The sequence below is a fragment of the Pseudophryne corroboree genome, chromosome 10 (genome assembly GCF_028390025.1).
Source record: "Pseudophryne corroboree isolate aPseCor3 chromosome 10, aPseCor3.hap2, whole genome shotgun sequence".
Classification (NCBI taxonomy): Eukaryota; Metazoa; Chordata; class Amphibia; order Anura; family Myobatrachidae; genus Pseudophryne; species Pseudophryne corroboree.
The window spans coordinates 113,343,030-113,356,220 of record NC_086453.1 but is presented as its reverse complement, the minus strand read 5'-3'; the positions used below and the strand labels follow the sequence as shown (position 1 = coordinate 113,356,220).

General features: G+C 46.5%; 1 pseudogene; it reads right to left on the bottom strand.

Annotated features, from left to right (window-relative positions):
* Nucleotides 1-13,191, bottom strand: part of LOC134965068 (sulfotransferase 2B1-like) — a 101,623-nt pseudogene that overhangs the window by 54,495 nt on the left and 33,937 nt on the right.

Below are 13,191 nucleotides of genomic sequence, written 5' to 3'. Positions count from 1 at the left end.
TAAAATATCCCATACGCAGCTCAATAGCCAATGGGGGTCATTCCGAGTTGATCGCTAGCTGCCGTTGTTCGCTGCGTAGCGATCAGTGATAAAAATGCATGTGTATGCACCGCAATGCGCACGCGCGACGTACGGGTACAAAGAGCATGGTGGTTTTGCACAGGTTCTAGTGAAGCTTTCAGTCGCACAGCCGATCGCAAGGATATTGACAGGAAGAGGGCGTTTCTGGGTGTCAACTGACCATTTTCAGGGAGTGCTTAGAAAAACGCAGGCGTGCCTGGAAAAACGCAGGCGTGGTTGGGCGAACGCTGGGCGTGTGTGTGACGTCAAAAGCCATCCCTCCGTCGTTAGAATCAACGCACATGAAGAGTAACTACAGGGCTGGTCTTGTTTTGAACAAAAAGATTTTGCAGGCGCTCTGCTGCACAAGCGTTCGCACTTCTGCAAAGCGAAAATACACTCCCTAGTGGGTGGCGACAATGCGTTTGCACGGCTGCTAAAAACTGCCAGCGAGCGAACAACTTGACCCCCAATGTACGCTTTGCAGTTCCACTTCATCAGGGCCTTATTTTACAATCACATTTATAATCTATGTCACACATTCTCTACCTCTTTATATTATTTTGCAGGTTTTATAAGAATATTTTTAATGTTATATAATAAAAGTTTTTTTCTCTGTGTACCACAAAGTGCAAATCTTTTTTCCTATCCTCCCTTGTTCAACATTGAATATATTTGTCAGTGTTAGCACTCCCTATTGGTAAATATAGATGCATTGTTAATATAATTAAGGATTATTAGGGGTAAAATTTAGTCTTGTGCGATTGGTCCAACACACTTGTTTTGGACCATGGGGGTCATTCCGAGTTGTTCGCTCGTTGCCGATTTTCGCTATGCTGCGATTCATTGCTAATTGCACATGCGCAAGGCACACAGGGCGCATGCGCTTAGTTATTTAACTAAAAACTTAGCAGTTTTGCTGTGGATCCTGCGGCGCTTTTCAGTCGCACTGCTGATCGGTGAATGATTGACAGGAAAGGGGCGTTTCTAGGTGGTAACTGAGCGTTTTCCAGGAGTGTGCTAAAAAACGCAGGCATGCCAGGGGAAAACGCGGGAGTGTCTGGAGACATGCGGGAGTGGCTGGCCGAACGCAGGGCGTGTTTGTGACGTCAAACCAGGAACTAAACGGACTGAGCTGATCGCAATCTGTGAGTAGGTCCGGAGCTACTCAGAAACTGCAAAGAATTATTTATTAGCAGTTCTGCTAATCTTTCGTTCGCAATTCTGCTAAGCTAAGATACACTCCCAGAGGGCGGCGGCCTAGCGCTTGCAATGCTGCTAAAAGCAGCTAGCGAGCGAACAACTCGGAATGAGGGCCCATGTACAGTAGAATATTATACAGTAGAATATTACTAAGGCATAGATGACCAACAGGCAAATTAAAATGTCTTTCTCAGTCTGTGGATCACAGTGCAATGATCTGGGTACTGTATTGATCTGGATACCTTGTGTCCTGCAGGTGCAGTGCTGCAGGTTGTTTTCAGACTCTGGAGCACAGTGCAATGATCAGGTGCAGTGCTGCAGGTATTTCTCAAACTGTGGGGCACAGTGCAATGATCTGGGTACTGTGTGTCCCACAGATGCAGTGCTGCAGGTATTTTTCAGTCTGGGAGGGCTGAGGCACAGTGCAATGATCTGGGTACTGTGTGTCCTGCAGGTGCAGTGCTGCAGGTTGGTTTCAGTCTGTGGAGCACCGTGCAATGATGTGGGTACTGTGTCTCCTGCAGGTGCAGTGCGGCAGGTATTTCTCAATCTGTGGGGCACAGTGCAATGATCTGGGTACTGTGTGTCCCACAGATGCAGTGCTGCAGGTCATTTTCAATCTGTGAGGCACAGTGCAATGATCTGGGTACTGTGTGTCCTGCAGGTGCAGTGCTGCAGATCTGTTTCAGTCTGTGGGGCACAGTGCAATGATGTGGGTACTGTGTGTCCCCTGTTACATCCCGCCCTAAATGTCATTATTGTGGTTATGGTATAATAGGTCGACAGTCAAAATGTCGACACCAAAAGGTCAACATGCACAAGGTCAATATGGTCAATAGGTTCAAAAGGTTGACATTGAAATAGGCAACACATGAAAAGGTCAACATGAGTTTTTCTTGTTTCTTTGGTGTTACATTTTACCCTGCAGCATGTGGACCCCTGAATAGTAAGCTGCGTCCCCTCGCATGTCTGCAATTCCTAATTGTAGTCCACGTGGGTGGTAAGTATAAAAAAGTTGAAAAAATTAAAATAATAAAAGAACTCATGTCGACCATATGCTGTATTGACTATTGTCATGTCAACTATATGCATCTTTCGACCTTTAAACCACGTTGACTATATGCATGTTGACCTACTGTCGATCATTTAACTGTCGACCTATCGTCTGAATACCCAATACTATTTATTATTAAAGAAACAATAGTTGTGCAGCCTATTTCTTTCTTCCCTTACATCTACTATCACACAAATCAATGTTTCCCATTTATTTGGAGTAATGAGAAATGTACGACTTTTGTATCTGTTTTATTTATTCCCTAAAGGATGGTATCTACAGTAAGATGCCCATTATAGTATATACTCACCATTGCCTTGTAAAAAGTCTTCAAAGAACTCTTGAAAGTTTTCAGGATCTTTATAGAGGCAAAGCATCTTTGAAAAATGAAATAAAGATACAAGGATATCCTTTGGGTTTCGCATTATGTAGATGATCTAAAAGTAAAACAACATAAATATCAGTCAAATGAATTGTTCACGGTGGAATTTGTTGTAGGAAAAATATGATCAAAATTCAGATGATAACATTTTGAATAAATAAACCTTAGTGATCATTGCAATGTATTAGATTACAAACATTATAATGTTTTTTTATTTTTGTGATTTCTTTTGCAGGAAAATCCACCTAATGTAAAGCTGTAGTACCACAAGCACCAGCATTAACCCATATGGGTAATAAATCAGACCCAAAACACTGAAATATTATGAAACCAAAATACACTTCAGCTACATTTACTTGGGTTGTAGTTGCCAGAATGCTGGCAGGGGGTCCAGGGCTACTCCCACTCATGGGTGTCCACAACACCCATAGAGCGGGAATAGAACCAAGGGCGAGCACAGCGATAAAATGATCTTAATGACAGTTTAGCATCTAGTTTATATCCCCACTGATCACAGTATTTTAGCTGTTACATTTGGTGCCCAGCACCTGGCAAGTCTGCTACGCAGGCCGGGTCCTGCCCGTCTCCTGGAAACATGCGAGCGCGTCCCACAACGGTGATGCTCTTGCATGCTTAGGGTTGCCCTCTGCCTATGCAGCCCAGCTCCTAAGGCAGATGGCAAGCTGCAATCTTTTGGGTCGCAGCAGCTGAATGTGATGTCACGCAGCAGCCGTGCCCCGCTCCACAAACAGTCAGGAAATGCCTGCATTGTCCGGACCATGCCCCCCAATCCACAAAATGCCAACGTGACGCCTCTTCCCGACCCTTGAACACCTCTGCCTGTCAATCAGGCAGAGGCGTTCGTATATGTAAGACGCTGTTGCATCTCACTGTGTGCACACACGCAGTGCAGTTTCTGCGCATGCGCACACTCCAGAAAGACTCAGCATTCAAATGCATTCGTACCTGCGTTCCATGCTGATTTAGGCCCTATGTGTATTGGTGTGTATTTGGGATGGTAGTGAAATCGCGACCGCGGAATCCCAACACTTACAATGCCAACAGATTCCATATTTTAACCCTAACCCTACCCCTAACTCAAACAATCCTCTCCTGCAGTCTAACCCTAATCCTGCCCCACAGCCTAAACCTAACCCTCCCCCTAGTACTTTACCATAACCGTCCCCTTAGTGCCTAACCCTAACACTAAACCTAATACTAAAAGCGCAACGGAATTTGCTGCGCTATATAAGAAACTGTTAATAAATAATAAATAAATAAATACTAACCCTAACCCCAGTACTTACTGTCGGGATTCTGACTATCGGTATTCTGACTGTTGGGAACCTGATTGTATCCCGTGTATTTCTCATACAAAATTGTCAGACACAGTGAAAGATCAGCAAAGAGTGCTCCCATTCACAAAGATATTTTGTAAACTACATCTTGTATAATTGTTTCTGGGCATTGAGTAAAGACCCATATCTGATATTCCAAAAAAGAATTACAGTAACTCTTGGTGTACAATACATTCATGCCCCCAAAGGAAAGGGACCGGTCCCTCAGACAGTGGGGCCCACCCTGCTCTCTACACTGGGCAATTCAACCAACATTGCTCAAAATGGTTTGTGGGTGGGGTGAGGGGCAGGGGATATCTCATTGCTGGTATAGGAAGCAGTGGATACCTTTGTCCTCAGGGGCCCCAATGCCAGAGCCGGCCCTAACCAATTTGATGCCCTAGGCAAGATTTTGTCTGGTGCCCCCCTAGCACAGCCACTAGTTCTGCAGGAGATGCCTGGCATGAGTCAGCTGGCAGCTCTGCTACCGTCGGGCGCCTTTTGTTTATGAAAATGCATCTTATTTGCATTACTATGTGGCTAGGATGCACAAGCAGCTTCTGCTGATTAAAATGATATGCAGCATGCCTATATTATGTGTGCGACTGCGGCTGTATCTGCATATGAAATGCTACATTACAGTGATTTCCAGGAATACACTGTAACGTAGCATTTCATATACAGATACAGCCACGGTCACACACAGAATATAGGCATGTTGCACATCATTTTGATCAACAGAAGCTGCTGGTGCCCCTAAGCATACCAAATGCCCTAGGCACTTGCCTAGTTTGCCTATGCCTACGGCCGGCTCTGCCCAATGCAATGCACCTGCAGCACCAGTGGTAGAGCTGCCTCTGTTAGGCACATCACAAAACATCTTCCTATACTCTCTCTGCCCAGGAACAATAAAAAAAAACAGCACGTCCTGTAAGCAAGATTTCCACATACTCTTCTGTTCTCATGCCTGGAGTTCTTCTTTCCTGCCTAATGACTCTGGGGCTGATTACGGTTATGACAGTTGTCGCAGCTGCTACTGCTAAATTATGCAAAAGCAGAGGGAGGCATCTTGTGTAAACTGATGCCTCCTGCATGCTACTGTGATCCACTGCTACGTCCAAGGCAAAAGTTACTCTGGATGGCCAGCTTGTTCACTCTGCCGGGGCCTGGTAGTCTGCTTCAGAAGATGCAGATCCTGGCTGAGGCACCCCTAGAAAATGTGGGCGACACACCCTGTTTTGTAGAATGCTGTCTGGTGCCAAACTTGCCCCACCCCTAAATGACCACAGCCTTGCAGTCAGGCTGCTGCTTAGGGGGCACTGCGTGTGATAACACAGGACCTGTTCTGCACATGAGCAGTGCACCCAGCAATGGATTTGTATGAAAATCACCAGGTTTATGTACAAATCAGGCATTCTGAAACAGGTAACACCGGATGAGGAGGCTGCACAAATATTCAGGATGACTCTTAAGCAGTGTTGCAGAATTGGTGCACTGTTTTCTACTGGGGGTTTTTTCTATTTAATAATACACTACAAATCACAGGTCATATGAAGGTGTAAAACACCCCAGGGGACAGAAGGAATGAAGTAAACAGAACAGACACCATTATTTTCACTGTTTCGATCATCTTACATACCTTAGCATTGGATGTGAAAAAAGACTTTGCAAAGATGTGGATTGGTAAGTGAGAGGTAAGTACCCTTGGGGGAATAACATCTTTGATCTGTGACTGGCCTTCTATGGTTTCATACCATGGAGATCGGAGCCAAATTGGAACAGTGTTGCACCAGGTAGGGTCCCCATTGGTCTTCAGCAAACTTAACATTTCTATCATCCAGTTTGTTCCTAGAGGAAACAGGTCACACTGTTAAATGAAACAATAATAATATACGTTTATGACTTTACTTTCTGTACTATGATTCTGCTTATAGCTAATTTCTGTTTGATTCCCTTTATTTATCTGTATTTTTTTATTTAACTCAATATATTCAGTCTGTGTGAGGCCACATACACACAGTCATGGTAGTAACTGGAATAATAAGTGCATGGATGCAATTAACAGAACAAATCGCAGGCAATGGTTATTAAACACAGGTCACACTGATATCACACACCTGTAACACTCATCGCTATATTATTATTACATTTTATTTATAAGGCGCCACATGTGTTTCGCAGCGCTGTACAAAGGACTGTACAGGGAGACAAAACTTTACATTACAGTAAATAAATAACAAAAATAGAGTGCAGGTAACAAAGAGCACCACAATTCTCAAAACATAATACAGCTTAGATGTAAGTAGCGAGTGAGTGATCAGCGCACTACTAGGAGCTGAGGGCCATAGACAGAGATGAGCCTTTACCAGCAGGAGAAAGAGCGGGTAAAGATGGTCGCTGAGTAGGGGAGAGCTGCGAGCGAAATGTGTCGAGAAGAGGGCTTAGATAACAAGAGGAAAGAGGGCCCTGCTCTGAGGAACTAACAATCTAGTAGGAAGGGGCAACAGACAGATGACATGAGGTGCAAGCAAGTGGGAGGTAGCCTGATGGCAGGATGTAAGCAAAGCAGAGATGGTCAAGGCATGAGTCAGGGGGAAGGAGCAGCAGCCTCAGGACTAGGTTATGCTTCAGAAGGGTACGCTTTGATGAATATGTGTGTTTTCAGTGCCCATTTGAAGCTTTGCAAGGTCAGGGGAGTTTAATGAAGCGGGGGAGTGCATTCCACAGAAAGGGTGCAGCACAGGCAAAATCTTGAACTCGAGCATAGGAAGCCATGACCAGGGTAGAGGAGAGGCGATGGTCATTGGCCGACCATAGGTGGTGGGAGGGAGTATGAAGGGAGAGGAGGTTGGAGATGTAGGGAGCAGTGGAATTAGAGATGGCCTTGTATGTGAGGGTGAAGAGTTTGAAGAGGATTCTGTAGAGGAATGGGAGCCAGTGCAGATTTTGTCGAATGGGGGTGGCAGATGTGGAGCAGCTGGAGAGGAAGATGAGCCTAGCTGCGGAGTTGAGGACAGATTAGAGAGGAGCAAGATGGGAGCAAGTGAGGCCAGTGAGGAGAACGTTGCAGTAGTCGAGCCCGTGAGATGACCAGTGAGTGGATGATAAGTTTAGTTGCACTCTGGGAGAGAAATGGCCTGATGCGAGCAATGTTGCGTAGCTGGAACTGACAGGATTGTGTCAGAGCTTGGATGTGGGGTGCAAAGGAGAGGGAGGAGTTAAGAGTGATGCCCAAGCAGTGGAGCTGGGGAACGGGGGAGATGATTGTGTTGTCAACAGTGATACTCCGGTCACACCAATATCACACATCTGATTCACATTGATCTCCATACATAGGCCACAACTCTATTACACACATCCCTATAATAAAGATGGCCATAAACCTAAAGATTGATTGTGAAGTGACAATTGACCATTTGCTCCCAAACACTGAAGAGCAGACAAAAACGTTTGTTCAGACAACTCGGTTAAATTAAATGGATTTAACCAATTTGTCTGACTGACCATTTTTGTCAGTTTTCTGGCATTTCGGAGCAAATGGTAAATTTTCAGGTATATTGCGTTGGCCTTGCAGCACATATGATGACCAATAATAAGAATTTACTTACCGATAATTCTATTTCTCGGAGTCCGTAGTGGATGCTGGGGTTCCTGAAAGGACCATGGGGAATAGCGGCTCCGCAGGAGACAGGGCACAAAAAGTAAAGCTTTAGGATCAGGTGGTGTGCACTGGCTCCTCCCCCTATGACCCTCCTCCAAGCCAGTTAGGTACTGTGCCCGGACGAGCGTACACAATAAGGGAGGAATTTTGAATCCCGGGTAAGACTCATACCAGCCACACCAATTACACCGTACAACTTGTGATCTAAACCCAGTTAACAGTATGATAACAGCGGAGCCTCTGAAAAGATGGCTCACAACAATAATAACCCGATTTTTGTAACTATGTACAAGTATTGCAGATAATCCGCACTTGGGATGGGCGCCCAGCATCCACTACGGACTCCGAGAAATAGAATTATCGGTAAGTAAATTCTTATTTTCTCTATCGTCCTAGTGGATGCTGGGGTTCCTGAAAGGACCATGGGGATTATACCAAAGCTCCCAAACGGGCGGGAGAGTGCGGATGACTCTGCAGCACCGAATGAGAGAACTCCAGGTCCTCTTTTGCCAGGATATCAAATTTGTAGAATTTTACAAACGTGTTCTCCCCTGACCACGTAGCTGCTCGGCAGAGTTGTAATGCCGAGACCTCTCGGGCAGCCGCCCAAGATGAGCCCACCTTCCTTGTGGAATGGGCCTTAACCGATTTAGACTGTGGCAGGCCTGCCTCAGAATGTGCAAGTTGAATTGTGTTACAAATCCAACGAGCAATCGACTGCTTAGAAGCAGGCGCACCCAACTTGTTGGGTGCATACAGTATAAACAGCGAGTCAGATTTTCTGACTCCAGCTGTCCTGGAATATATTTTCAGGGCCCTGACAACTTCTAGCAACTTGGAGTCCTCCAAGTCCCTAGTAGGTGCAAGGCACCACAATAAGCTGGTTCAGGTGAAACACTGACACCACCTTAGGGAGAGAACTGGGGACGAGTCCGCATGGACAAACAGATATGGGCTTTTTTGAGAAAAAACCACCAATTTGACACTCGCCTGGTCCAGGCCAGGGCCAAGAGCATGGTCACTTTTTATGTGAGATGCTGCAAATCCACATATTTGACTGGTTTTAAACCAATGTGATTTGAGAAATCCCAGAACTACGTTGAGATCCCACAGTGCCACTGGAGGCACAAAAAAGGGGTTTGTATATGCAATACTCCCTTGACAAACTTCTGGACTTCAGGAACTGAAGCCAATTCTTTCTGGAAGAAAATTTACAGGGCCGAATTTGAACCTTAATGGACCCCAATTTGAGGCCCATAGACACTCCTGTTTGCAGGAAATGCAGGAAACGACCGAGTTGAAATTTCTTTGTGGGGCCTTCCTGGCCTCACACCACGCAACATATTTTCGCCCCACGTGGTGATAATGTTGTGCGGTCACCTCCTTTCTGGCTTTGACCAGGGTAGGAATGACCTCTTCCGGAATGCCTTTTTTTTCCCTTAGGATCCGGCTTTCCATCGCCATGCCGACAAACGCAGCTGCGGTAAGTCTTGGAACAGACATGGTACTTGCTGAAGCAAGTCCCTTCTTAGCGGCAGAGGCCATAAGACCTCTGTAAGCATCTCTTGAAGTTCCGGGTACCAAGTCCTTCTTGGCCAATCCGGAGCCATGAGTATAGTTCTTACTCCTCTACGTCTTATAATTCTCAGCACCTTAGGTATGAGAAGCAGAGGAGGGAACACATACACCGACTGGTACACCCACGGTGTTACCAGAACGTCCACATCTATTGCCTGAGGGTCCCTTGACCTGGCGCAATACCTGTCCCGTTTTTTGTTCAGACGGGACGCCATCATGTCCACCTTTGGTATTTCCCAACGGTTTACAATCATGTGGAAAAAACTTCTCAATGAAGTTTCCACTCTCCCGGGTGGAGGTCGTGCTGAGGAAGTCTGCTTCCCAGTTTCCATTCCCGGGATGAAAAACTGCTGACAGTGTTATCACATGATTTTCCGCCCAGCGAAAAGTCCTTGCAGTTTCTGCCATTGCCCTCCTGCTTCTTGTGTCGCCCTGTCTGTTTACGTGGGCGACTGCCGTGATGTTTTTCCCACTGGATCAATACCGGCTGACCTTGAAGCAGAGGTCTTGCTAAGCTTAGAGCATTATAAATTTACCCTTAGCTCCAGTATATTTATGTGGAGAAAAGTCTCCATACTTGATCACACTCCCTGGAAATTTTTCCCTTGTGTGACTGCTCCCCAGCCTCTCAGGCTGGGCTCCGTGGTTACCAGCATCCAATCCTGAATGCCGAATCTGCGGCCCTCTAGAAGATGAGCACTCTATAACCACCACAGGAGAGACACCCTTGTCCTTGGATATTGGGTTATCCGCTGATGCATCTGAAGATGCGATCCGGACCATTTGTCCAGCAGATCCCACTGAAAAGTTCTTACGTGAAATCTGCCGAATGGAATTGCTTCGTAGGAAGCCACCATTTTTACCAGGACCCTTGTGCAATGATGCACTGTTTTTAGGAGGTTCCTGACTTGCTCGGATAACTCCCTGGCTTTCTCTTCCGGGAGAAACACCTTTTTCTGGACTGTGTCCAGAATCATCCCTAGGCACAGCAGACGTGTCGTCGGGATCAGCTGCGATTTTGGAATATTTAGAATCCACCCGTGCTGATTGTAGCAGTATCCGAGATAGTGCTACTCCGACCTCCAACTGTTCCCTGGACTATGCCCCTATCAGGAGATCGTCCAAGTAAGGGATAATTAAGACGCCTTTTCTTCGAAGAAGAATCATCAATTCGGCCATTACCTTGGTAAAGACCCCGGGGTGCCGTGGACAATCCAAACGGCAGCGTCTGAAACTGATAGTGACAGTTCTGCACCACGAACCTGAGGTACCCTTAGTGAGAAGGGCAAATTTGGGACATAGAGGTAAGCATCCCTGATGTCCCGGGACACTATATAGTCCCCTTCTTCCTGGTTCGTTATCACTGCTCTGAGTGACTTCATCTTAATTTGAACCTTTGTAAGTGTTCAAAAAAAAAATTTTTAGAATAAGTCTCACCTAGCCTTCTGGCTTCAGTACCACAATATAGTGTGGAATAATACCCCTTTTCTGTAGTAGGAGGGGTAATTTAATTGTCACCTGCTGGGAACACAGCTTGTGAATTTTTTCCCATACTACCTCCTTGTCGGAGGGAGACTTGGTAAAGCAGACTTCAGGAGCCTGCGAAGGGGAAACGTCTCGACATTCCCATCTGTACCCCCGGGATACTACTTGTAGGATCCAGGGGTCCTGTACGGTCTCAGCGCCATGCTGAGAACTTGTCAGACGCGGTGGAACGCTTCTGTTCCTGGGAATAGGCTGCCTGTTGCAGTCTTCTTCCCTTTCCTCTATCCCTGGGCAGATATGATCTTATAGGGACGAGAGGACTGAGGCTGAAAAGACGGTGTCTTTTTCTGCAGAGATGTGACTTAGGGTAAAAAACGGTGGATTTTCCAGCAGTTGCCGTGACCACCAGGTCCGATGGGCCGACCCCAAACAAGTCCTCTTCCTTTATACGGCCATACTGTGCCGTTTGGAATCTGCATCACCTGACCACTGTCGTGTCCATAACATCTTCTGGCAGTTATGGACATCGCGTTTATTCATGATGCCAGAGTGCAAATATCCCTCTGTGCATCTCGCATATATAGAAATGCTCTATAGTCAATAAAATACTGTCCCTGTCAAGGGTATCAATATTTTTAGTCAGGGAATCCGACCAAGCCACCCTAGCTCTGCACATCCAGGCTGAGGCGATCGCTGGCCGCAGTATAACACCAGTATGTGTGTATATACTTTTTATTATATTTTCCAGCCTTGTCAGCTGGTCCTTGAGGACGGCCCTATATATAGACGGTACCGCCACTTGTTTTGATAAGCGTGTGAGCGCCTTATCCACCTTAAGGGGTGTTTCCCAACGCGCCCTAACTTCTGGCGGGAAAGGGTATACCGCCCATAATTTTCTATCGGGGGGAACCCACGCATCATCACACACTTTATTTAATTTATCTGATTCAGGAAAAACTATGGTAGTTTTTTCACATCCCACATAATACCCTCTTTTGTGGTACTTGTAGTATCAGAAATACGTAACACCTCCTTCATTGCCTTTAACGTGTGGCCCTAATAAGGAATACGTTTGTTTATTCACCGTCGACACTGGATTCAGTGTCCCTGTCTGTGTCTGTGTCGACCGACTAAAGTAAACGGGCGTTTTAAAACCCTTGACGGTGTTTTTGAGACGTCTGGACCGTACTAATTGTTTGTCGGCCGTCTCATGTCGTCAACCGACCTTGCAGCGTGTTGACATTATCACGTAATTTCCTAAATAAGCCATCCATTCCGGTGTCGACTCCCTAGAGAGTGACATCACCATTACAGGCAATTGCTCCGCCTCCTCACCAACATCGTCCTCCTACCTGTCGACACACACGTACCGACACACAGCACACACACAGGGAATGCTCTGATAGAGGACAGGACCCACTAGCCCTTTGGAGAGACAGAGGGAGAGTTTGCCAGCACACACCAAAAACGCTATAATTATATAGGGACAACCTTATATAAGTGTTTTCCCTTATAGCATCTTAATATATATATATAAGCATATCGCCAAATTAGTGCCCCCCCTCTCTGTTTTAACCCTGTTTCTGTAGTGCAGTGCAGGGGAGAGCCTGGGAGCCTTCCCTCCAGCCTTTCTGTGAGGGAAAATGGCGCTGTGTGCTGAGGAGATAGGCCCCGCCCCTTTTTCGGCGGCCTCGTCTCCCGCTCTTAACGGATTCTGGCAGGGGTTAAATATCTCCATATAGCCTCCGGAGGCTATATGTGAGGTATTTTTAGCCAAAATAGGTATTCATTTGCCTCCCAGGGCGCCCCCCTCCCAGCGCCCTGCACCCTCAGTGACTGCCGTGTGAAGTGTGCTGAGAGGAAAATGGCGCACAGCTGCAGTGCTGTGCGCTACCTTTAGAAGACTGAGGAGTCTTCTGCCGCCGATTCTGGACCTCTTCTTACTTCAGCATCTGCAAGGGGGCCGGCGGCAAGGCTCCGGTGACCATCCAGGCTGTACCTGTGATCGTCCCTCTGGAGCTGATGTCCAGTAGCCAAGAAGCCAATCCATCCTGCACGCAGGTGAGTTCACTTCTTCTCCCCTAAGTCCCTCGTTGCAGTGATCCTGTTGCCAGCAGGACTCACTGTAAAATAAAAAACCTAAGCTAAACTTTCCTAAGCAGCTCTTTAGGAGAGCCACCTAGATTGCACCCTTCTCGGCCGGGCACAAAATCTAACTGACTTGGAGGAGGGTCATAGGGGGAGGAGCCAGTGCACACCACCTGATCCTAAAGCTTTACTTTTTGTGCCCTGTCTCCTGCGGAGCCGCTATTCCCCATGGTCCTTTCAGGAACCCCAGCATCCACTAGGACGATAGAGAAATATCTACAGATTCAGTATATTGGTATATCATGCTGTGTGTACGGGAAGTCACTCAAGTGTCAGGTTGCAG